Source organism: Cherax quadricarinatus, chromosome 70 (assembly GCF_038502225.1).
Source record: "Cherax quadricarinatus isolate ZL_2023a chromosome 70, ASM3850222v1, whole genome shotgun sequence".
Lineage (NCBI taxonomy): Eukaryota > Metazoa > Arthropoda > Malacostraca > Decapoda > Parastacidae > Cherax > Cherax quadricarinatus.
In genome coordinates this window covers 9611999-9637021 of record NC_091361.1, presented here as the reverse complement: position 1 = coordinate 9637021, position 25023 = coordinate 9611999, and the positions used below count along the sequence as shown (strand labels likewise).

General features: G+C 41.6%; 1 protein-coding gene across 2 annotated transcripts in view; it reads right to left on the bottom strand.

Annotated features, from left to right (window-relative positions):
* Positions 1-25023, bottom strand: part of LOC138854800 (uncharacterized) — a 391661-nt gene that overhangs the window by 222855 nt on the left and 143783 nt on the right. The gene's annotated exons all lie outside the window — the stretch shown is intronic.

Here is a 25023-nt window from a genome sequence, read left to right as displayed (position 1 = left end):
TCTATTGCTGTCCTGAACCTTCTAAATCCTCACTTCTACGCTTGCCTACAACATTGCCTCCAGCACTGAGGCAGATAATAGGATTGATCCCATTACCGTTCATGATGTTGTCAAGCCGGTTCACAACATCCTCCATCCCAGCCCCAGGAAAGCAAACCCTCTGTCTCCTATTCATGTCCTTCAAGTAGAAGGCCCTATTCATGTACCTAACCTGGCTATCCCCACCATCAATAATATTCTTACCTTCCTTGGTGTCGTTCGTCTTGAAGTTCCCAGTAGTCGACTCACATTCGTCGGGTAGCATGGAGAATGCATTAGATGTTTCCACAACAGTTTCCACAGCAGTCTCTTTCTTCATCGTTTCTACCTTTCCATTCGTCTTCTTGATCGTCAACTTCGTTCCATGCTGTCCAGCCACTGTCCAGGTTCACCTCTTGGCCTGAGGACTCAAAACAGGAGGACTACTACGAATCTTCTTCTTTTCCTCAATCAATCGCCGTATCTACATCTTCGCTTATCTCAATTCTTCCTTAAGCTGCTGGTAAAGTTGCTCGACGGAGGGTATCCTGGTTCAGTCCAAGGAGAGCACACTAACGTCCTCACTGAGCTAAGTACACGTCACCACTGAGCTAAGTACACGTCACCACTGAGCTAAGTACACGTCACCACTGAGCTAAGTACACATCACCACTGGCTAAGTACACATCACCACTGTATATGGGGCATATGTTAGTATAGCGACAGAGACAATGAAAAAAGTATATTCGATGTGCATGGCACATGAGTGACTCCAGCATTTTATAATGAGATAATTTAAGGGAGCTAGTCACTCGTTGCCCTCTACTATATCTCTTTGTTTGTTGATCAATTGATTTGCCATTACTAGCAACTTTATTTTCAATATTGTCTTTTAAACATATCCCTGAGGTATCCCGGTAATAACTGCTGTTTTTAACCCTAATGCTGCAGCCTGATTTTTTCCCACAAACACCCATACCTCTATAATCTATCAGTTTAAAATCCTAGACAAGTCATCAATTATCCTCTCAATTGAATTGGCTAATGCAACCACTCCATCCCCAGAGAGTTTATTAACAATATTTCATTTCTTATGTTACTTATAAATACATTCTCGGTTGAGTGGTTGAGTGGAGCAGACGTGTGGGGTGGGGTTCTGGGCTTAATTAAGTCTGGACTACCCATTTCACCCGACTAATAAAGTATCATAAAAACTCATACCGTTGGATCGCAGCTACATACAGTATTGTAAGAACTCATGAGTGAGTTGTGACTAGTGATATACCTAGTGAAACACTTGAAATAGCTTTGTGTTTGAAGTAGCCCTCATAGGCCTCCGCTGCCCATAGCCAGCTACCCGTCTTCTTGGCATTGGAACTCAGCCATTCGCCTCTGTCAGCTTAGTGTACAGGCGAATTTTGCTAATTAACATAGGTGAGTGCCCTGTATCATTTACAAGGTGCCACATCTGTTATACACTGTCCTGTAGACACTGTATATGAACTTTTGTACGTCTCTATTATTTAAACAACTAGACTGGAGTGTTCAACTTTCCACACATCTAGTGAATGAAAGCAAAATGGTACTGACTTACTGTACGAATGGTGAAACCTAGCATAGGCAGTGTGCAAACAAGAACCTTTTCCTTGATCCACATTAAGGTGAATTTTACAACTCATAGTTACTCGTGCCTCTGAATTCCGCTCATCACCTTTAGCAGCCTGATGAATGAAGGCGAATCTACAGTCCTACGTGAGTTGGTGACCCAGACCTGTCTCAAACCTGCCACTACCCAACATGACAATCTATTTGTACAAAATAGTGCTGTTTCTCTAACTGAGGAATGTGTATTCATATTCTTCAATGCACTGACTGTTTCCGGGATGAATTCTGCATAGTTGGTACAAAAAACTAGGGTGGATAAGAAAAATTTGTACGAGCATGCAGTACCTGGTAACTCTTTCGGCTGCCAGATACTGCTTTTTAAGTGTGACAGGCCAGAAGTTCACATGTAATCAATAGTAAGTTTATGCTGATTTATTTGTGTGCCGAGTGAAAATTCGTCTGTCATTCCAATACACATGTACAAGAAGTGTTAAGTGCTACAGGTTTGGTGGCCTGGTGGCTAAAGCTCCCGCTTCACACACGGAGGGCCCGGGTTCGATTCCCGGCGGGTGGAAACATTCGACACGTTTCCTTACACCTGTTGTCCTGTTCACCTAGCAGCAAATAGGTACCTGGGTGTTAGTCGACTGGTGTGGGTCGCATCCTGGGGGACAAGATTAAGGACCCCAATGGAAATAAGTTAGACAGTCCTCGATGACGCACTGACTTTCTTGGGTTATCCTGGGTGGCTAACCCTCCGGGGTTAAAAATCCGAACGAAATCTTATCTTATCTTATCTTATTGCAGTGTTTGGTAACTGTCTCCAGAGAAGTCAGGGGCAGTGATGACACTGAGAGAGTCACTATACGACCTACGTGTCACTTTCACCCATATTGTCTGCGTCAAGAGAGGTGAATGTACCTTCCTTGGCCCTCATATTCACCTGTATCTTCAACTCATTGCCTTTACCATCGTATAGAATGAAGGTGAGTTTTGCTGTTCCAAGTGAAATGCACTGACTTTCCCACTTCAAGCAGCTGAACCAGTAGTTATTTATGAATGTGAATGGTTTAACGATTTTTTTTTATATTTTATTTAAAAAATACATAGTACAAAATATACACATAAAAACTGTTTTTGTCCAAAAACTGGACCAAAAACAAAACTTACACAATTATAATCTCACCACAAAATATACCTAATCCATTGTACTAAAAACTTTTACACACTAGTAGCCCTCACTCAACCCCCTTCAATGTGCAGGATGGTAAACTCTGGCAGCCACATAATAGTGACAACCCGCCTTTGCATGCACTTAGCCTGAAACATTGTGTATATATATACATGACATGACGACGTTTATAACCTAAATCAAAAAGAATCATGTTATTTATTGGCAGTTAGTACATACAAACTAACATAGATCTTAGCATTTATCAACTTATATTTTATAAAATTTATATATAAAAAACTAACTGAATACACTATGTACAAAATATCAAAATTTGCCCCAAAAAATGGACCAACAATAACTTTTACACAATACAAAAACGTCGTAAACATCTTATGCTAAATATAAAATTTTTACAATATTAGATTCAGTAATATGTCTAATATATACACTTCACGCAAACTTATAGATGCATTATGCCTTTAATACTAAAGACATTTAATAAAAAAAGAACGTGTAATTAATGAAAATAAAAAACAAACCTCTTACCCCTTCCCAGCTGCTGAATTACATTATACACACTGAAGAAAGACAGTCAGTGAAAAATCAAACAGTAAAAAACCTACCACCCCTTTTAACCCCAGTTCACCATATTGTACATCATCTCACCATTGTTCATTTTGTTAACTACATCACAATAGTTATAAAAAACCGACTGCTATTCTCACATCACAAATGATATTAATACAAGAACACAGTATCGGATCGTCACATGCTATATAAGAGCAAACAGTGTCACAAAATTTAACACACTGCACATGTTAACTCTGCGTGTATGCAGACAAAAAAAAAATCTCATGAAAATTATACTATCATGTAACAAAAATGTCTAAAGAAAAACACAAACAAAAAACCAACTCGGGGAGAAATTTGATACATATTCTTGTACAACTAAAAACCAAAGTGAAACCTGTTATTCATTACCATGACTTGACATCATATGGTACCAGCTCAAAAGAGCATAATATGAGTGATGCCGTCATATCCTTCAAAATTCAACACCCTCCTACCCCAGTCAGACCTCCTCACCCTACCTGAGAAAAAACCAAACCTGATTTCGGACTACAAGAGTGCACAATATATGTTAAACCTAACACATATATGAAGCTTTCCAAAAGTAAGCAAAAAAACATTACATAGGCATATGAAAACATAAAAAAACTACATAAAGCAGATTAAACAGCAAATACATGATATAAACATGTTAACAGTTTATTTTCTAACACCGGTATCGCCAAAATCAAATTGTTTATAACAAATTCCTGTAGTCAATTATATTCACCAGATTCGTCCACATCATAAAAAACCAACATCCAGGTCCAAGACATCTCAGTAGGACCCCCTTCCCTGCCATCCCCTGACACTATACCAACCTCACTCTTCCTATTCATACTCACATTCTTACCTAAAGTCATTAAGTCAAAACCCCAGGCCATCAGCCGTATGTCTTCAGTTCACCCCCCTATGCCCCCCCCCCTCATACTTGAAGACTGTCCACACACATACACCACTACCACACACACTTTCCACATTCACTCTCCACGGGAAAAAAACCCATTCCAGCTCTAACCTACACCCAACCTTAACATTTCACCTACCATCAGATTACGATAACCCAAAGGAAAACTATTTACCCACAACCTCCCATATAATAGCCTATTCCTGCAAACAGTTCGATACATACTCATCGCAAGCGCCCGCACCCTACACTCACCCCCCACCTCCCTCATACCCCATGACACATACAAAAAATCTGCCACCACATACATCACTGCCCTCCGAATGTCCTTGGAAACCCCGCCCACATCAATAAGCAAAGCCCTCAAAGTCGAAATGCATCACCCCCCCCCCGCCACTATACCCAGGACCCTCGCTAACCATTTCCTTACAATCCCCAAGTTTTCTCAAAAAATATACAGCATGAAATGCCGTCTCCTCCTCCCCACAATGTAAACAAGTGCCATCACCTACATACCCCATTCGATATAGCACCGACCTTGAAGCTAGAATTCCCATAAAAAACCTATATACCACTTCACGAACCCTCGGCTTTACTCTAATCTTCCTAAAATCTTCCCAAATGCCCCTCCAATCATACATCGGATATGTAGCTACACCCTGTAGCACCCTACCCTGCCTATCTGTTCTCCCCAGCTTACTGACCCTTACTTTTCTTGCATCCTGTATTGTCAACAAATTACGCACCATATCTTCACACACCAATAATGCCTTCCCCTTCCACCATTTCCTCACATCCTCCATGACCTCTCCCACCCTTATAAGCCTCTCCCCTCCCGCCCTCAGGTACCGCTGCTTCACATACACTGCCTTCACTCGTGTGTGCAAAGGTATAAGACCCAGCCCACCCTGCCGCACGCCCGTCATCACCACGTCCTTCCTTAGCAATGGCCTGCCATAACCCCACACTTACCTCAAAACCACCCTCTCCAGTTCCTGAATATCACACGACCTCAGAGGATATACTTCTGCTACTCCCCACACTTTACTATACACAAGTGTGTTTACTACCACCACCCTCTGCTGCAATGTTATATCCCCGCCCCTCCACCCTTGCATCCTGCCGATCGCTCTACTCACAATATCCTTTGAGTTTATTTTCTGTGCCTCCCCAGCATCCGCCATGTCCACAACCCCACAGATCTTGATTCTATCCACTACATTCCACCCATACATTTCCCCCCACCCCCCACCCACATACCTACTTCCAATAACTTTGACTTGCCCCATTAACCCTCATCCTTGTCGCCCCACCAAAAATCTTGATTATACATCCCACATTCCCCAATCCTATTTCCCCTCCCACCAAAACTGGTGTCATCCACATACCCCACAATTCCACATTTGCCAGGACCCTCCTCTCCCCTTTCCCACACTCCTTTCTCTATAAGCCTATAAAATGGGTCTTGCATGCATGCAAAAAGGATTTGAGACAAGGGACAACCCTGTCGCAAACCCTTCCCAATCTGCACCGCCAAACCTAACTTCCCATTAACCTGTACTCTGACCCTCGCAAGCGTATACAAAGTAGTTGCCCATCGCACAATCTCATCCCCAAAACCCTGTTTTTGTAAAATACTCCACAACATACGTCTATTCACACAGTCATAAGCCTGCTTCCAATCAATCCCCAAGATTCTACCCCTTGTCTACCCTCCACAAAATCCCTAATTCTCCCATGCCCCTCACGCATACTTCGACCTGGGATCCCACACTGTCCTCTATGTAGAACACGGCCAAGCGCCTTTTTCATGCGATTACCTAAAACCTTCACGAAAATTTTATAATCAGCACACATGAGAGAGATCGCCCTATAGGCACCCAGGGTTTCCCCCCCCTCCTTTGTAAACCAAAACAACTACCCCCGTGCCCTGCGATTCCCCCAAGGCTCCCCCGTCCTTCATACAGTTAAGCAATGAGACCAGATATTACTTCAGACAATCCCAATGTGTAATATAAAAATCGTTAGGAATTCCATCAATCCCCGGCGCCTTTCCCCTACTCAAACTCATTACCGCCTCCCCACCTCCTCCTCGCTGATTCTACCCTCTATCATCTCTCTCTCCTCCTTCCTTAAAATACCCCGAATTCCTTCCCCTATAATCTCTCTCTCCCTCCCTCCACCCTCCCCCTGCTTAAAATTCTCTCTAAACCAATAATCCGCATAATTACTCATTCCATCGGTGGTTGTAAGTTCCTGCTGCACCCTATAGCCCCCCACCCCTTGACTCACCTCTAATCCCATAATCGTAGTTATCAGCTGCCTTTCCCTAAATCTCCTCAAAAGGCATCCTGACGGTTTGTCTCCCCATAGGACCTCCTCTAAACCTTCCCTTACACGTAGCGCATCAAAACGAGAATTTTATATATCCCTCAATCTTCCCCTTAAAACCTCTATTTCGCCATATCTAGCCTCCCCGCCCCCTTCATAAAAATCATTGAGCTGCCCCTCAAAATATTTTTGTAAACCAAACCTCCACCGTGCCTCATCCCGTCCTCTATGCTGATAATACTCCTTAATTTGCAATTTAGCATACTTCTCCCACCATTCCAATACATCCTCCTCTTTGTTGCACGCCTCCCAGAGGTGCCACCACCATTCTCTAAAAAGCAACCCCTCCCCCTCCCCCTGAAGTAACCTCACATTCAGTTTCCAATAACCCACATACCTACGAACCATCCCGTCCCATGCCACCTCTGCCAAAACGGTTCGATGGTCCGAAAAACCTAAATCTATCGTCGTTACACTGTCTACTGTAATCTCTCGAGTTATATATATACGGTCCAACCTAGTTGCATAACCCCTCCTCATAAACGTGTGCTCCACTCTCCACCCATCTCCCCTGACTATGTCAAAAACCCCTGCGTCCCTCAACGAATCCCTCAACACCCCAAGCACACACCCTGCACCTCTTGGCACCACATCCTTATTTCTGATTACACAGTTCCAATCCCCTCCTACTATAGAAACCATGGGTAAACCCCGCAAGTAGAAAATCAAAACCTCCCTTACAAAAATCACTTTTACCCTTATATTGCTATCAGCCGGCATATATATCCCTAGAAAACACACTCTAATCTCCCCTCATAGCCCCTCCACCCTCCCCTCCTCCCTCTTCCCACCCGAGCACTTGGAATGGGCTGGATTCCCTCACTGCCACTGCCACCCCACCCTTTAATTTCCCTGAGCTGCCTGCATACATCCTAAAACCTTTCAGCCTCAAATCTCTACCACACTTAATATTGTGTTCTTGAATAAAACACACATCAATATTAAAATGCCTCAAAACATCCTCCAACCATACACGTTTTACATGAACCATTCACATTTATCGTTAGACACTTAAAGATTCAGAAAGGGGGGCTTTCCTCTATGTTTCTGTTGCCTGTCCATTTCACTTTTTGCTGTGCCTGTTTTTTTCCGTGCACTCTTGCCCGCCTGGATCCCCTCCCCCCTTGTGCACTACCCTGCCCCTTCTTAGTCACTCCCGCCCAACTTTTCTTACCAGTACGCTGAGCTGGAGTAATACACTCGTCATCCGACGATCCTCCAGCTCTTTTTTAAGATGTACTCTCAACCTCCATATCAGTATGGTCACTCCCCCTGTGCACCTCAGCCTCCACTTGCTGCACCTGCAACATGCCAGACTCTGATTCCTGAGGCCCCGGGACCTGTTCACTCAGGTCTTCCTCAACCATCAGAATTCTCCCGTCTACAGGAGGGATCTCCTCCGCTGGCTCGTCCAGAAAAGACTTGATTATCTCCTGCAGGGGTTCAGGTAAAACCTGTAGGTTACCGGCCTCCCCCACCCCTACAGGCTGCTGTTCACCACCAGGGTCTGCCTGTGTGGGAACGTCCATAGCCACTGGTAACGTCACACAAATTTCTCCCGCTTCCTCCACTTCGTCCGCCCAATTACCTTTACCTACTACACTCACAACCTCAGGCAAAGATGCCACCTGAGATTCTGTAACAATTGGCAGGCCCAAAGACCTCGGCGCTGCTGCCCTACCACACCCGGCCGCCATGTGGTCATAAGTGCCACACAGGCGACACGTCTTGCGTTGTCCCACGTAGGTCACAAACACCTGTGTCCTGAAATCCTCCAGAACAACATACTATGGAATAGGTCGTCTCAAAGTCATCTTAATGGTGTAGGATCCTGCAGGCAGCCCTGCATAGATTTCATCCGTCCATTGACCCAAAGTCGTAGCATGCACTTCACCATATCGTTGAAAAGCCTCTCTAATATCCACTTCAACCACTTCAAAAGGGACATTTCGTATCCTCACCCAGGTGTAATATTTTGAAGCATCCCTCAGGCGTACCTCCAGTCCAGATGAAATGAAGATGGACTTCTGCTGGTATCTTGTCACTGTCCTTTCATAAGCCTCTACATTGCAGAACTTTTTGAAGATTCGTGAAGAGCCATTAAGTGCTATTCAATGCAGTTCATCGTTCTCAATGTTAAACGTGTCCCGTATGATCGTTGGCAATAAGACAGAGGCGTTCGTCGGATAAATCGTTCCTTTAACTAGGTCAACACACACAGTGTTACTCCTCCTGCGGTAACTGGTCGCCATCTCGGTGAAAACAGAAAGTTGCGCAAACAGAGAAAACAGGAGCTTTTGCGCAGCACGTCCACACGGCCCGAGAGCGATGAGGACAATGAGGTTTAACGAATTAGATGGTGTTGATGGCGGATTTGAACGTTATAGAAGTAAGGAAGCTTTTTTTAAAAAGAAATAGGTTTCCAAAGAAAGCTTGCCACAAGAACCTTAGAGGGTGACAACCGCCCTTGCAAAACTATTAGTCTTGATTTCCCTGCTAACACTAAGCATGAGGTCAAGTTTACTTGCTTTTACGAAGCTACATTAGACAACTCGGAAAAAAATTAAGGTTCACTCAAAAATATGCTAATATCAAACTTCAAGCTGCCTCATCAAGGGCACCTAAAGTGCTTATTGTCATCCACAATGTTAGCAAGTACTTGGATCCTAAATTCCTAGTGTCAGATCAACTTGCAAACCTTCATTGACTTCCTAATGATCTGATATTGGCTGAGTGGATTGGCCAAGCGATTCTACGGCCTTTTATCTACTCTCGTGCAGCGCTTAATAGGTGTTACAACATAGCCTTGTATAGACCACCTCACCGTCAATAATACAAGTGTCAACGCTGGGGTCACATTGCTTGGAAATGTCCAGCTAAGTCACAATGGTATGCAGTGTGTGCAAAGGCCCATCTTTTTCAATAGTGTTATGATATGCTCAAAAACAACAGACTGTTGTGGTAAAATGTATCAGTTGTAAGACTCAAAGAGTCACAGCTGCTCATGCTGACTGCAGCGTGAGGGTTGCTCACATTACAGCCAGCCGCAGGACTTCCACCTCATCGTGCACCTCCCATGATGATGCAGCAGGCCTGCCAGATACCTCGAGTCTGAATACTCGCTCATGCCTGATTTCAGACGATGTGGCAGAGCAAGTAACTCGAGGATTACATCATCAGAGCTCTGTCACATCTGCTATAGACACTAGCGATGTTGTTGGTGTTGACACCAGCCTAGCTAAGTCAGTTGCCAGTGAGCCACCGGGCTCACCTGACCGAGGGTACACGCCTCCAAGTGCGGCAAGTCTTACCCCAGTGGTATACAACCTGCAGTTGCGCATATCACTACTGGAGGCAACTATTTGCCTGAAACAACAACTCGAGCAGCGCATGGAAAATTGTATGTACCAATAATATTCTGAAAATGAGTGTGAGGATGATGAACAGGTTGATGAGTGTAATGGTGGAGTCGTTAATTACGATAATGACGAGAGCAATAGCTGTGTTGATAGCTACAGTTAACATTATGCCGATGGCAGAGGTGTCTATGATGATAGTAATGGCGATGAATGTAATGTAAGTGGTGGTGGTGGTGGTGGCGAGTGTGGTGATGATAATCAAGTTGATGTTGAACGTAATAGTGCTGATAAATGTAGTGAATATAATGAGGATAGTGGTGTCGGTGATAATAGTAGCAGCGAAGAGTGTAATGTAAGTATGTGGTGGTGGTGTCGAGTATGGTGATGATAACCAGGTTGATGTTTAATATAATAGTGTTGATAAATGTAGTGAATATAATGAGGATAGAGGTGTCGGTGATGATAGTTATAGTGATGAGTGTAATGACAATGGAGGAGGGAATGCCATCTGTCATACATTCACAGAACAGTGCCGTGCTCTCTGTAAACAAAGACTCCCACGAGGCCTCACAGCTGGAACTGCACTTAAGAAACTCATGAACCAGGGTAACACTGTTGGTATTGATAATGTGTGTGATTTATATGAAAAAAATCATCATGCTGAGAAACTAAGCAATATCCCAGGACTTCTATAATGGAACAAAACTCGTATAAACTTTCTATTTTAAGCTGGAATATTGCATCACTTAGTAAAAGACTTCCTGACCTTCACCATACAGTAACTACTGAACCCACTGATATTGTGTGTCTACAAGAGTGCAGAGTCCCTGAAAAGTCCCAACCTCCATAAATTACCCTCATTTGTTACATATAACCTCAAATATATTAACACCTGTATTTTATATATTAAAAAATCATTTCGTCATGAACTTCACGGAAATCAGAAAACGGAGAAACTTCAATTCCATGGCATGATGACTTTGTCGCACATATTGCAGAGTGGTATAATTCCTATGAATATTCCGCTGTTGAGACCTTAACAATGACCTTGCATGCAATATTCAGAATTACTTAGAACTGCCGCAGAAACCTCGAGGTACTCCAAACACAACTACCTTCCATGATGATCATACATCCTATAAAATTCATACCTGCTACATTGATCCTGAACTTCGAGTCTTGATGCGTACTACTCGCAGAGTAGACCTAGAATATAGAAAATATTGTACCCCGGAAATGCTGAAACTCTTTCAAACTGCTCTTGCTGCTGTCAGTGAGCAGATGACAAAGCTGCAGCAAACAATCTGGGAAAAGTTTGTCAATGGTCTCCATGCTGACACCCCACTTAGCGAGCATGGAGATATATAAATAGAATTATGGGTAACAAAACTGGTCAGATCGCGCTTCCTCATCGCTTACATAGGGCGAATGAGTTAGTTATTGCTTGGGCTGCTACAACTAGCTATATACCATAAAAAGGTTAGCATAGGCACCACTGTGACCACGAATGCAAGTTTTTACAGATGAATCTCCTGCCAGCGTGGCCGTGCTAAATATACCAATTTGGATGAATCTTATTGTATCCAGCTGGCTCAGTGGTTAAACGTGTTGGTCTGGAGTTGTACTACTCTCACTGCGAGTTCATTCCCCAACCGTACCATGGCTTATTTGCAGTCGTATTATTACGATTACCTGAGTCATGATGACGGCTTTGAGAGGACTAGAGCTAGAGCTCGTCACGGCCACGCTCGTGGAAGATTTATCTGTAAAAATTTGGATTTGTGTTCACAGTGGTGCCTATGCTAACCTTCCAATGGTGTATAAATATACCTAGTTGGATGAATCTTGTAGCCAGCTGGCCCAGTGGCTAACGCGACGGTCTGGAGTTTTACGGTTCACACCGCGAGTTCGTACCGTACTTTGTTTGCAATCGTGTCATTACGATTTCTTTAGTCGTTCCCATTACCATGCAGACGAAATTTATGGATAAATATGATGCAAGGGGGAGACCGATTTGTTTCATGCTCAACACGAAAGATGACTGTAACGTTCTTTTCACAAACTTTGAGCTGGAAGCAGCACTAAACAAGAACAACTCTTCGTCGCCTGCGAAGGATGGTATTGATTACAACATACTCAGACTGCTAAGTCGAATACCTGGTAATCCTTTACTTGAATTATATAACTTGAGCTATGTAACTGGGGCGCTCCCTAAATCTTGGACCAATAGCCTCATCATTCCTATTCCAAAGCCCAATCAAGAAAATGCATTTCGCCCAATATCTCTGACTAACTGCTAATTTGAATGATTCTAAATCGTCTCATACACAGAATCAAACAATTTATATCTCCCCATTTGCTTATGATGTAACCAATCGACACGTAATCATTAAAAACTTGCCAAAATGAATGTCGGAGATGGCTTCTCCGCTAGAGTGAAGGCTGCCTGTCCAACAGAAAGTCTTCTGTGTTGTTCCAGGGGCATAGAAATATAGCTAAAGACCTTGAGTAACGAACCCCGCAGGGAGGTGTGCTCAGTCCCACCTTATTCAGTATTCTAATAAATGCCTTACTTATTGCTATGTCTAGCCAGCCCGATCATTGTATGATTAGCTTTGTTGATGATATAATGATTCACACCAATGGATTCTCCAACACCCAAAATATCCTTAATCATGTACTAACCTCGTGTCAGGACCTGGGGTTGATTATCTCTACTGATAAAGCAAAGATACTCAACAAATCTCCAGATCCAGCCGCATGATGGGTCCCGACTAGAATATGTAACCAGGCTTTGAGGTCCCATTAGTTGGACCTGTTGTAACGAGATTTTGTCGCCAATACAAAGAAATGTTGAGAGCACTTAGAGATGTGGCTGGGTTTCATCTCAGGTGTGGTGCTAATAATAAAATTGTGTAAATAATGTATTTTACTTATATTAGATCATTGGTTGATTATGCTGCGCCACTACTTGCTCTTGTGTCTGACTGGAAGCTTGGAGGGCTGGAAAAACTGCAGAACGAAGCAATGAAGATCATCCTAAGGTGCCCTCGTATTATCAAAATTTTAAATATGCGGAAAGAACTCGATATTCCAAGCAACAGAGATCGTATTAATAAACGAAATGTCCTCATTGGGGTAAACATGCTCAAGGAAGCCCATTCAAGCCCTTGCACAGAAACCCTCCAAACGTTCCTCTGCACTGGTGAACACTCCTCTAGATGAATCGAAAAAACTGGTACTGATCTCCGCATGAACCAGATACATGATCTATGTCAGGTATTCAACAGCGGCACTTCCCTGGTCCCTGGGATATTACCTCGTTCCAAACTACTATTCCTCCATTCCCCCCCCCCCCCAAAAAAAAAAAAAAATAAATCACAACCAGAGCTTCGCCTTGAAGCCAAACAAGAAGCCTTAAGCTGTATTGATATCTTAGTCACACTGCACACTCTTTCACAAATCATCAACGTTGAGGGTTCTGTTGACCAATCCATGGGTGCAGTTGGTAGTGCTGCTGTTGTCATACAGAGTTATGGCTCTCATGAAGAAACTGGAGCACGCATCAATAACCGGGCCTCTACCCTTCAAACAAAACTGTTTGCTATACTCCTTGCGTTCAAATGCGTCTGTGTATGGAAGGTTGACACTTTAATTGTAACTGATTCTCTGTCATCTATAAATGTTCTCAGCACATTAAGCGTGGTGTGGCATGCTTACATCAGAAGCCAGACACAGGCATGGTAAGACTGTGGACAATGGAATCAGAGTGCACCTTCTCTGGATTCCATCTCACATGGGTCTTCAGATGCATGATAGAACTGATGAATTGACCAAGTTATATGCTTTCATAGAGATAGTAGATTACATTCTTGGCTTGTCAGTCAGCAGCTCGAGAACAATAATTTAAAAAGAACTTCAATGGAACTTTACTGACTTAAGACTGAGGGAGACTGACACCAGTCAGTTCATCTGTCTTCATTCTATCATGCAGGAGGAGTACATGTCTATGGTGTGTCCAATAAAATAAGCAGACTCTTGGATGTCACTGCCGCCCGGCTCCGGCTGGGTTACAAGTTAAATCCCGATACAGACCAAACAAAATGTGAACATTGCCAGATGAACCATTGTCACACCTTGCGTCATTATGTGCTGGAATGCGTTAAAATGAATGAATTAAGAGACAACTCACTCAGAAATGTTCAACATATGTCAAAGTATTTTGTCCACAGTGGTATATTACAAACCATTCTGGAAAAATACCCTGATTTTCTCACTGTAAATAAAGCAAATATATGCATTAATAACTCATTGTAATTGTGATCAGGTGTAGTTGTGTGAATGGTTCATTACCTTAGTAATTTATTCAGCTATCAAAACTTTGCTGCCCAGTCCCTGGGCCATTACAGCTCACAGCATGAGTATCGGCTGCATAATAAAGATATTAAACAAACATATATAGATAACACTTATTCCTTCAAGTTAAGGTGACCTTATTAAACTCTAGTTCAACTTTTAGTATTAATCTGGTGTTGTTCAGTGCTTCCCACATCTGTTCAATGATAATGACTTTGCTTGTTTCAATATTCTCAGTATTTTATTTTTATCGCCTTTGTTTATGCCCATCATTCATAAGTTGCATAAGTGTCCCATTCTTCAAGTGTTTGCAATAATGTGCTTAATCAGTTATGGAGGTTGCACATATGCAACATTTTATCAAAATTATTTCAACGATACAATATTTGTTTGACATATTTATTAACACTATTTAACATTTACTATCATAAGCCCTTATAATGACAGTGATTATGCCACTCAGATTATTCACCAAAATTAATTTCGCGAAATGTTTATACGAATGTTTAACAGTTATGTTATATTCCTAATGTGTTAAATTTGTTTAACAAAAAATGATGTCACATCCACGATGTACGTTATGTATAAAACGTTACCTTGTTCCTAAGCTAGAATACAATGTTAACATGAAATATTACATTAATACACTGATTTAACTAATATGCAGATGGCTCTTTACCACCAACATGTTAGGTTGACGATAACTCATGAATGTACTTTTGTTAAACAAGATATTTATGGAAAGTCACGATTTGTACTAATGGAATAACTTTCCTTGATGTATCACCGTAGATGATACAGATGTGGACATATCTGTTACTGCAGTTTGATGTTTATATCATGATCAAGAGTATACTGCAGCCTCACCTAACCACTAAAACAAAGTAGGTGACTACCTGCCCTGGATAAATGTTATTTAATTGTGAAAGTTCCTTTACATTTTAGACCTAATTTCACCTCCATATCTCTGGGTTACCATTTCCCATAGATTTTCAATAGAATCACATCAACAGTTGTGCCACCATTAATTATTCCCTAGTCCGTCTCAACATGAAACTATCCTGCAACACTGCACGGCGTTCCTTCTCTGAGCTACTTCAACACAAGAGGAAGTAATTAATTTTCACACGTGACACTCTCATGTGTCACACAAAACCATTAGCTGGATGGTCCTTCTCTTTCCCACTGGTGGAATGTCAGTGTTACCACAAAGACATTACCTCAATAAATACTCATTTGGATTACATACAAATGTGACCACTTAATAGCCTACGTCTTTCAATTAAAGTTATGTTATTTTTTTACAATGATAATCATTATTTTTCACTCATGGTATTCTCTACTCTCCATGATTTGTAAAAGTTTTCCCTCATAACTTCTTTTGAACTATTAAAACATATTCCTTTTTCTTCTGACAACACCCACTTGACGCTGGTAAAACACACACACACACACACACACACACACACACACACACACACACACACACACACACACACACACACACACACACACACACACACACACCATTTTCATGTAACCCCAACTTAACGAAGAAATTATTGCTTCCCACTCAAATACAAATTATGCAGCAACGCTCAGCTTTCCATGAGTTATAAAATATATTCCTCAGAACTTCTTTTAAACCATTACGGACTCATTCATTTTTCTTACCAGCAACCACTTGAATCAAGTGTACAAAAAAGCTCCCGCCTGCTAGTCTACATCAGCTTCATCAGAGTCAGGTGAAAGCATAACCTGAAAATCATTATTTCTCTTCTTACCCCAACTTTTTCAAGGTTCCTTGACTGCATTTTTAAAGGTTTCTTGACTGTATTCTTTGAGTGTGTGTGTGTGTGTGTGTGTGTGTGTGTGTATGTGTGTGGGTGTGCGTGTGTGTGTGTGTGAACGAACAATAAAACAGTGTGAGTGCTCGCTGGTGTCTTCTCACATGCTTTTCAAGAAGATTTATATATTACCATGTACAGGTTCATTCACTCTCATTCCATTATCATGTCATTCAAAATGTTTAGAAGCAACAACTTGGAATTATTTCATCATATCTTTCGAATCTTATTACTATGGTATTCAAATACAAGAAAAAGATTTACGGCTTCTCAGCAAATAAAGAAATAATCAGAAAAAATGTAAAATGTTTGTTATGGAGTATTGACCTAACACTAAAGAATATTATGACAAACCAAGCGACCATGAGGAAATTATTGATCCACAGATATTGTAGTGAATAATGAAACTAGTTGAAGGATTTTTCATGATAGTTTTCTGGAAGCCATTGGTACAATACGAATTTGTAATTCAAGACATTTAATGAGATGAAGAGCTATATTTAAAAAAAAAATCCAAAGTCTGCTGATATGTAACAAAATATTTAATGAAGCCTCTGAAAAACAAAAGCAATAAAAATGCAGATTATCTAATTAGTGAGAAACAATGAAAATATTGACTGCAGAAATAACATCAATATTAAAAAAAAAAAAGATAAAATGAAGAATCTTTGGAAAAATATTAACTCTGCTGTTTTAAAAATGTATTAATGTACGTAATGAATACTGAAGAAAAGTGACTTTAAACAATATAAAATATTTTTTGACTGAGATCAGTAATGAAGTGCATACTGCAAGTGCATACTGCAAGTGCATACTGCAAGTGCATACTGCAAGTGCATGCTGCAAGTGCATGCTGCAAGTGCATACTGCAAGTGCATGCTGCAAGTGCACACTGCAAGTGCATGCTGCAAGTGCATACTGCAAGTGCGTACTGCAAGTGCATACTGCAAGTGCATGCTGCAAATGCATACTGCAAGTGCGTACTGCAAGTGCATGCTGCAAGTGCACACTGCAAGTACATGCTGCAAGTGCATAGTGCAAGTGCATACTGCAAGTGCATGCTGCAAGTGCACACTGCAAGTGCATGCTGCAAGTGCATGCTGCAAGTGCATACTGCAAGTGCATGCTGCAAGTGCATACTGCAAGTGCATGCTGCAAGTGCATACTGCAAGTGCATAATGCAAGTGCATGCTGCAAGTGCACACTGCAAGTGCATGCTGCAAGTGCATACTGCAAGTGCGTACTGCAAGTGCATGCTGCAAGTGCACACTGCAAGTGCATGCTGGAAGTGCGTACTGCAAGTGCATACTGCAAGTGCGTACTGCAAGTGCATGCTGGAAGTGCGTACTGCAAGTGCATACTGCAAGTGCATACTGCAAGTGCGTACTGCAAGTGCGTACTGCAAGTGCATGCTGCAAGTGCATACTGCAAGTGCGTACTGCAAGTGCGTACTGCATGTGCATACTGCAAGTGCGTACTGCAAGTGCATGCTGCAAGTGCATGATGCAAGTGCATGCTGCAAGTGAATGCTTCAAGTGCATACTGCAAGTACTTACTGCAAGTGCATACTGCAAGTGCATGCTGCAAGTGCATACTGCAAGTGCATGCTGCAAGTGCGTACTGCAAGTGCATGCTGCAAGTGCATACTGCAAGTGCATACTGCAAGTGCATGCTGCAAGTGAATGCTTCAAGTACTTACTGCAAGTGCATACTGCAAGTGCATACTGCAAGTGCATGCTGCAAGTGCATACTGCAAGTGCATACTACAAGTGCATACTGCCAGTGCATGCTGCAAGTGCATACTGCAAGTGCATACTGCAAGTGCATACTGCAAGTGCATACTGCAAGTGCATATTGCAAGTGCATGCTGCAAGTGCATACTGCAAGTGCTTATTGCAAGTGCATACTGCACGTGCATACTGCAAGTGCATGCTGCAAGTGCATGCTGCAAGTGCATGCTGCAAGTGCATACTGTAAGTTCATACTGCAAGTGCATACTGCAAGTGCATACTGCAAGTCCATACTGCAAGTGCATGCTGCAAGTGCTTATTGCAAGTACTTACTGCAAGTGCATACTGCAAGTGCATACTGCAAGTGCATGCTGCAAGTGCATACTGCAAGTGCATAATGCAAGTGCATGCTGCAAGTGCACACTGCAAGTGCATGCTGCAAGTGCATACTGCAAGTGCGTACTGCAAGTGCATGCTGCAAGTGCACACTGCAAGTGCATGCTGGAAGTGCATACTGCAAGTGCATACTGCAAGTGTATGCTGCAAGTGCATACTGCAAGTGCATACTGCAAGTGCATGCTGCAAGTGCATGCTACAAGTGCATACTGCAAGTGCATACTGCAAGTGCATACTGCAAGTGCATGCTGCAAGTGAATGCTGCAAGTGCATGCTGCAAGTGCATGCTGCAAGTGCATGCTGCAAGTGCATACTGCAAGTGCGTACTGCAAGTGCATACTGCAAGTGCATGCTGCAAGTGCATGCTGCAAGTGCATACTGCAAGTGCATACTGCAAGTGCATACTGCAAGTGCATGCTGCAAGTGAATGCTTCAAGTACTTACTGTAAGTTCATACTGCAAGAGCATACTGCAAGTGCATGCTGCAAGTGCATACTGCAAGTGCTTATTGCAAGTGCATGCTGCAAGTGCATACTGCAAGTGCATACTGCAAGTGCATGCTGCAAGTGCATGCTGCAAGTGCATACTGCAAGTGCATGCTGCAAGTGCATGCTGCAAGTGCATACTGCAAGTGCATACTGCAAGTGCATGCTGCAAGTGCTTATTGCAAGTGCATACTGCAAGTGCATACTGCAAGTGCATGCTGCAAGTGCATACTGCAAGTGCATGCTGCAAGTGCATGCTGCAAGTGCTTATTGCAACTGCATACTGCAAGTGCATGCTGGAAGTGCATGCTACAAGTGCTTACTGCAAGTGCATGCTGCAAGTGCATGCTGCAAGTGCATACTGCAAGTGCATGCTGCAAGTGCTTACTGCAAGGGCATACTGCAAGTGCGTACTGCAAGTGCATACTGCAAGTGCATACTGCAAGGGCATACTGCAAGGGCATACTGCAAGTGCATACTGCAAGTGCATACTGCAAGTGCCTGCTGCAAGTGCTTATTGCAACTGCATACTGCAAGTGCATGCTGCAAGTGCATGCTGCAAGTACATGCTGCAAGTGCATGCTACAAGTGCTTACTGCAAGTGCATACTGCAAGTGCATGCTGCAAGTGCATACTGCAAGTGCATGCTGCAAGTGCTTACTGCAAGGGCATACTGCAAGTGCGTACTGCAAGTGCATACTGCAAGTGCATACTGCAAATGCATACTGCAAGTGCATACTGCAAGTGCATACTGCAAGTGCATGCTGCAAGTGCTTCTTGCAAGTGCATGCTGCAAGTGCATGCTGCAAGTGCATGCTGCAAGAGCTTACTGCAAGTGCATCCTGCAAGTGCATACTGCAAGTGCATGTTGCAAGTGCATGTAGCAAGTGCATTCTGCACGTGCATGCTACAAGTGCTTACTACAAATGCATACTGCAAATGCATGTTGCAAGTGCATGCTGCAAGTGCTTGCTGCAAGTGCATACTACAAGTGCATGTTGCAAGTGCATACTGCAAGTGCTTATTGCAAGTGCATGCTGCAAGTGCATACATCAAGTGCTTACGCAAGCGCATTCTGCAAGTGCATACTGCAAGTGCATACTGAAAGTGCATGCTGCAAGTGCATGCTGCCGGTGCTTACTGCAAGTGCATACATCAAGTGCTTACGCAAGCGCATTCTGCAAGTGCATACTGCAAGTGCATACTGAAAGTGCATGCTGCAAGTGCATGCTGCCGGTGCTTACTGCAAGTGCATACATCAAGTGCTTACGCAAGCGCATACTGCAAGTGCATGCTGCAAGTGCATACTGCAAGTGCATGCTGCAAGTGCATACTGCAAGTGCATGCTGCAAGTGAATGCTGCAAGTGAATGCTGCAAGTGCATACTGCAAGTGCTTATTGCAAGTGCATACTGCAAGTGCATACTGCAAGTGCATACTGAAAGTGCATGCTGCAAGTGCATGCTGCCGGTGCTTACTGCAAGTGCATACATCAAGTGCTTACGCAAGCGCATTCTGCAAGTGCATGCTGCAAGTGCATGCTGCAAGTACATGCTGCAAGTGCATACTGCAAGTGAATGCTGCAAGTGCATACTGCAAGTGCATGCTGCAAGTGCATGCTGCAAATGCATGCTGCAAGTGCATACTGCAAGTGCATAGTGCAAGAGCATACTGCAAGTGCATTCTGCAAGAGCATACTGCAAGTGCATACTGCAAGTGCATGCTGCAAGTGTATACTGCAAGTGAATGCTGCAAGTGCATACTGCAGGTGCATTACCTACGACTAGAGAGTAGAATGCTCCTCAAGAAAATTACTGCATATGAATGTAATACCAATATCATTAATATGAAATTAATGTAATTGTTGTTTTAATGTCTGGAACAAAGTTAACGCAACGACAACAGATGTTTTGTTGTTAAAACATCAACGCATTTGATAGCACAATATACATGAACAAACAAGCGAATATTATGTTATAAATTCCCGGTTGCAGCAAATTCAATAAAAATAATTATGTGTCCATTAGGAAAACATATCAGTTAATTACCTTAATAAATCTATTTGATTTGTTTTTTTTCAGGTTTCTTTTAATAAACATTGAAATGCATAGTAGTAGATTTTTCTTTTGTTGGTATTTTTTCCATTGTTATAATGGTATCATACGATACAAAGTTATTAATGAAGTTTCTAGCAGCCAAGGACACAGAAATTGGCATGTTTATTTTCTCACTCAGGAAGACATCAATGGTAAAATAAACTGCTATTCTTATTAATGCAAAAACGTGTTATGTGCCTAAGATTATTTTGATATAATTCTCTGAGAGAGCTCAGTAACACAGGCATTGTTTCGAAATGCATAAATGTTGTATAGTTCGGTGATGTTTGTGCTGATAGTCCTTTGTGTTTCAACAAAACTTAATGGGCTTTTGCACATGGTGGCCTCTAATAGTGGAATCATTAGCATATTAGTTTCCACAGTGAAAGATGTAATGTCATCTTGGCCATCAACTTTTAAGGTCAGTAATCCGTAGATATGATAAATCATCTTCAGAACTTCATCTGACACTAAGCTTTCAAGCCTCTCCTTAATTACATCATCAGTGGTGTTAAGTATATTTTCAGGACCACATTTTCCCTATTAGGCTTCGACAAGCCTATAGTCGGTTAGGGCGTTTATCCTCAAACTCTTCATAGCATTACATTTCCTACTGATGTGCCCGAAAACACTGTGATAGTTGCAGTAGAATTATTGGGTACACTTTAGAGAGCTACCATGGAGCTTCTGGACGGACTGACCATCGTTATAATCAATCTCATAATTTTCCTGAGAGCCGGAGTGAAAAGTTTCTAGGCGAAGACAATGGAGAAACCTTGTCTTTGAAATAACTTTTATCATCTCTCTCTGTGCTTAGTAATTGCGTCGCTAGTAATGGACGACACATGCTGATATATAAGACACATGTGTAATAGTTATGTATCTTAATCCATCCATTGATAAGTAGGATACATGTAAACAGTTATGTAAGGTAATTCTGAAACGTTTCTCCTACACAGTTGGCGAAACATTTATCACCCTCTGTTTCTGCCGTATCCTCTATGTAGAAGAAACATTTCGGAGTACAGATACCTAACTGTTGCACGTTTTTATCTTACTTATGAACTTGACTGTATTGTATATCAATATCCTGTTCATAGTCATGCTGTTTGCTAGTGACAAGTCTTGGACCTACCTGGAGTATACCTGGAGAGGGTATCGGGGGTCAACGCCCCCGCGGCCCGGTCTGAGACCAGGCCTCGTGGTGTATCAGGGTCTGATCAACCAGGCTGTTACTGCTGGCCGCACGCAAAGTGACTTACGAGCCACAGCCCGGTTGGTCAGGTACTGACTTCAGGGGCCTCTCCAGTGCCTTCTTGAAGACAGCCAGGGGTCTATTGGTAATCCCCCTTATGTATGCTGGGAGGCAGTTGAACAGTCTTGAATCCCTGACACTTACTGTGTTGTCTGTCAGTGTACTCGTGGAGCCCCTGCTTTTAATTGGGGGAACACTGCATTTCCTGCGAGTCTTTTGCTTTCATATGGAGTGATTTTCATGTGCAAGACTCAAGAAATCGTAATGACACGATTGCAAATAAACCATACCCGGCCGGGGGTATGGTTCATGTGCAAGTTTGGTACTAATCCCTCTAGAATTTTCCAAGTGTATATTATCATGTATCTCTCTCGCCTGCATTCCAGGGAATACAAATCAAGGGACTTCAATCGTTCCCAGTAATTTAGGTGCCTTATCGCACTTACGTGTGCCGTGAAAGTTCTGTGTACACTCCAGGTCAGCAATTTCACTTGCCTTGAAGGCGGCAGTTAGTGTACAGCAGTATTCCAGCCTAGAGAGAACAAGCGATTTGAAGAGAATCATCATGGGCTTGGAGTCCCTAGTTTTGAAGGTTCTCATTATCCATCCTATCATTTTTCTAGTAGATGCGGTAGATTCATTGTTGTGGTCTTTGAAGGTGAGATCCTCTGACATTATCACTCCCAGGTCTTTCACATTACTTTTTCGCTCTATTGTATTGTTAGAATTTTTTGTATACTCTAATGCAGTTTTATTTTCTTCAAGTTTTCCATATCTGAGTAGTTGAAATTTCTCTTCATTAAACTTTATATAGTTTTGAGTAGCCAATTTGAAGATTAGGTTGATGTCTGCTTGGAGCCTTGTAGTGTCTTCGATGGAGGTCACTGTCATGGCAATTCGGGTGTCATCCGCAAAGGAAGTCACGGCTTACATCTCTGTCTGTGTCAGATATGATCAATAGGAATAGGATGGGAGCGAGTGCTGTTCCTTGTGGAACTGAACTTTTCATCATAGCTGCCTCAGCCTTCACTTTGTGTTCTATGTGTTGAAAACTTTTCATGTTATTCCTATGAATAAATGGTTGCCTAGATCTCAAGCACTCATCATCTCGTCAGTATCTTTCTACTTTGTAACTATCACAGCGACAGTGAACACCTTTCTCAAGTTTTGATCATTCTTGTTACAAGTCAACTGTTTCTCTTTCGACATGTTTTATGACAAAAAAAAATGTTCCACAATTGCACGGTAAAGGATGGTAGCCAACTTAAAAAACCACAACTAGGACACACAGACACATGGACAGAAAGCATTAATCATAACTGAAGGATGGTATGAGTTTTCACTACCTTGACCTATTGACACATATCAGGAACCGTGACTGAGTGATTCTTCTCGAGTGGCATAGTGAGACTAAACAAAACATATAAAATGATGACTCTAAGAAAGGGTATGCTGGATGTGTTATCTAAAGTGATGTTATCAGCTCATAAAATAAAAATAGCGATTGTCAACAGAAGATGAACATTCATTAAATAAAATATAAACAGTATTATTACTATATTAGATTAAATGAATAAATTTTAAAATCACAGTAGTCAAAAATGTATGAAACAGGAAATTTTTTTTTTAAATAATACATAATTATGATATATGGAAACGACAAGAAATGATTTACAAGAATTCTACATTGACTGGAATATCATTATAGTTTCAGGTCTAAGCACAATGAAATGTATTTTCAAAAATAAAGGAACCAAAATTAATCACTACATGATGTACATAATATGAGAACTGCAAAACTGCAGTTGCACTCATTGCAACTATTATTTTGTCACAAATTTCACTGCTGAAAAAATACATTTACTTTAGCTCTGCAAATGCACATAATTAGAAGTAAAGAATAATTACGTGACATAACACAAGGATGCAAGCAGGTTGCATTATTAAGAGTTAGAAACATGTGCAACATCTGGGTATCTTTATTATTATACCTAAAGATACGCAGATGATGCACATATGTCTAATTCTTCATCATGTTGGTATTGAGTATCATACACGGGTTGCATTATTAAGATATAACCTGTGGAAATACACGTGAATGTATGTGAATTATTAATGAGGATTAGTTCACACCGATAGACAATAGAGTATGGATCATTTCATTAGGCAGAAATTTGACTTAGTTATACATGAACTAGCTATTCCACGGAAAGATCATGACGAGTGGATACATTCCCTGATCATAGCAAAATAAAAAAAATGTTAATAAACATATAATTATACTATAATCATCCAAATATTCATCCAATTTACTATTAGTCTTTATCATAAAAAGTGGCTAATAAGGTGAGTGGACAAGTTAAAAGGAAAAGAAACAGATTATTCCTTTATTAAGGCAATTAATTATTAGTAATCAATGTATTTAACATTCAAAATTTGTAGTAGTAGTAGTACCACTTACAAGATCAGGATTATTAACTAGTATGTACCTGACAAGTTTACTTTATTATCTACTGATGAGTGGACGGGGAACGTGAAATATGAAGTTATATATGAATGACCTGGATAAAGATATTGAAGTTGGTACTTGACAGTGTGCCAGCTGATTCACATAATTTTTAAGGAATTACTAAACTAATGAAATATAAAAAAGTCGAAACATACGTTAAATTTCGATTTTCCAGCTTTATTCTCGTTAAAATTCATTATTATCTCTATAAAAACTATTTGGTTTTGTGTTTTTTTTTTTTTAGGAAAATCAGGTTTATATAAAAAAAAATCTGTACAAATGGCACA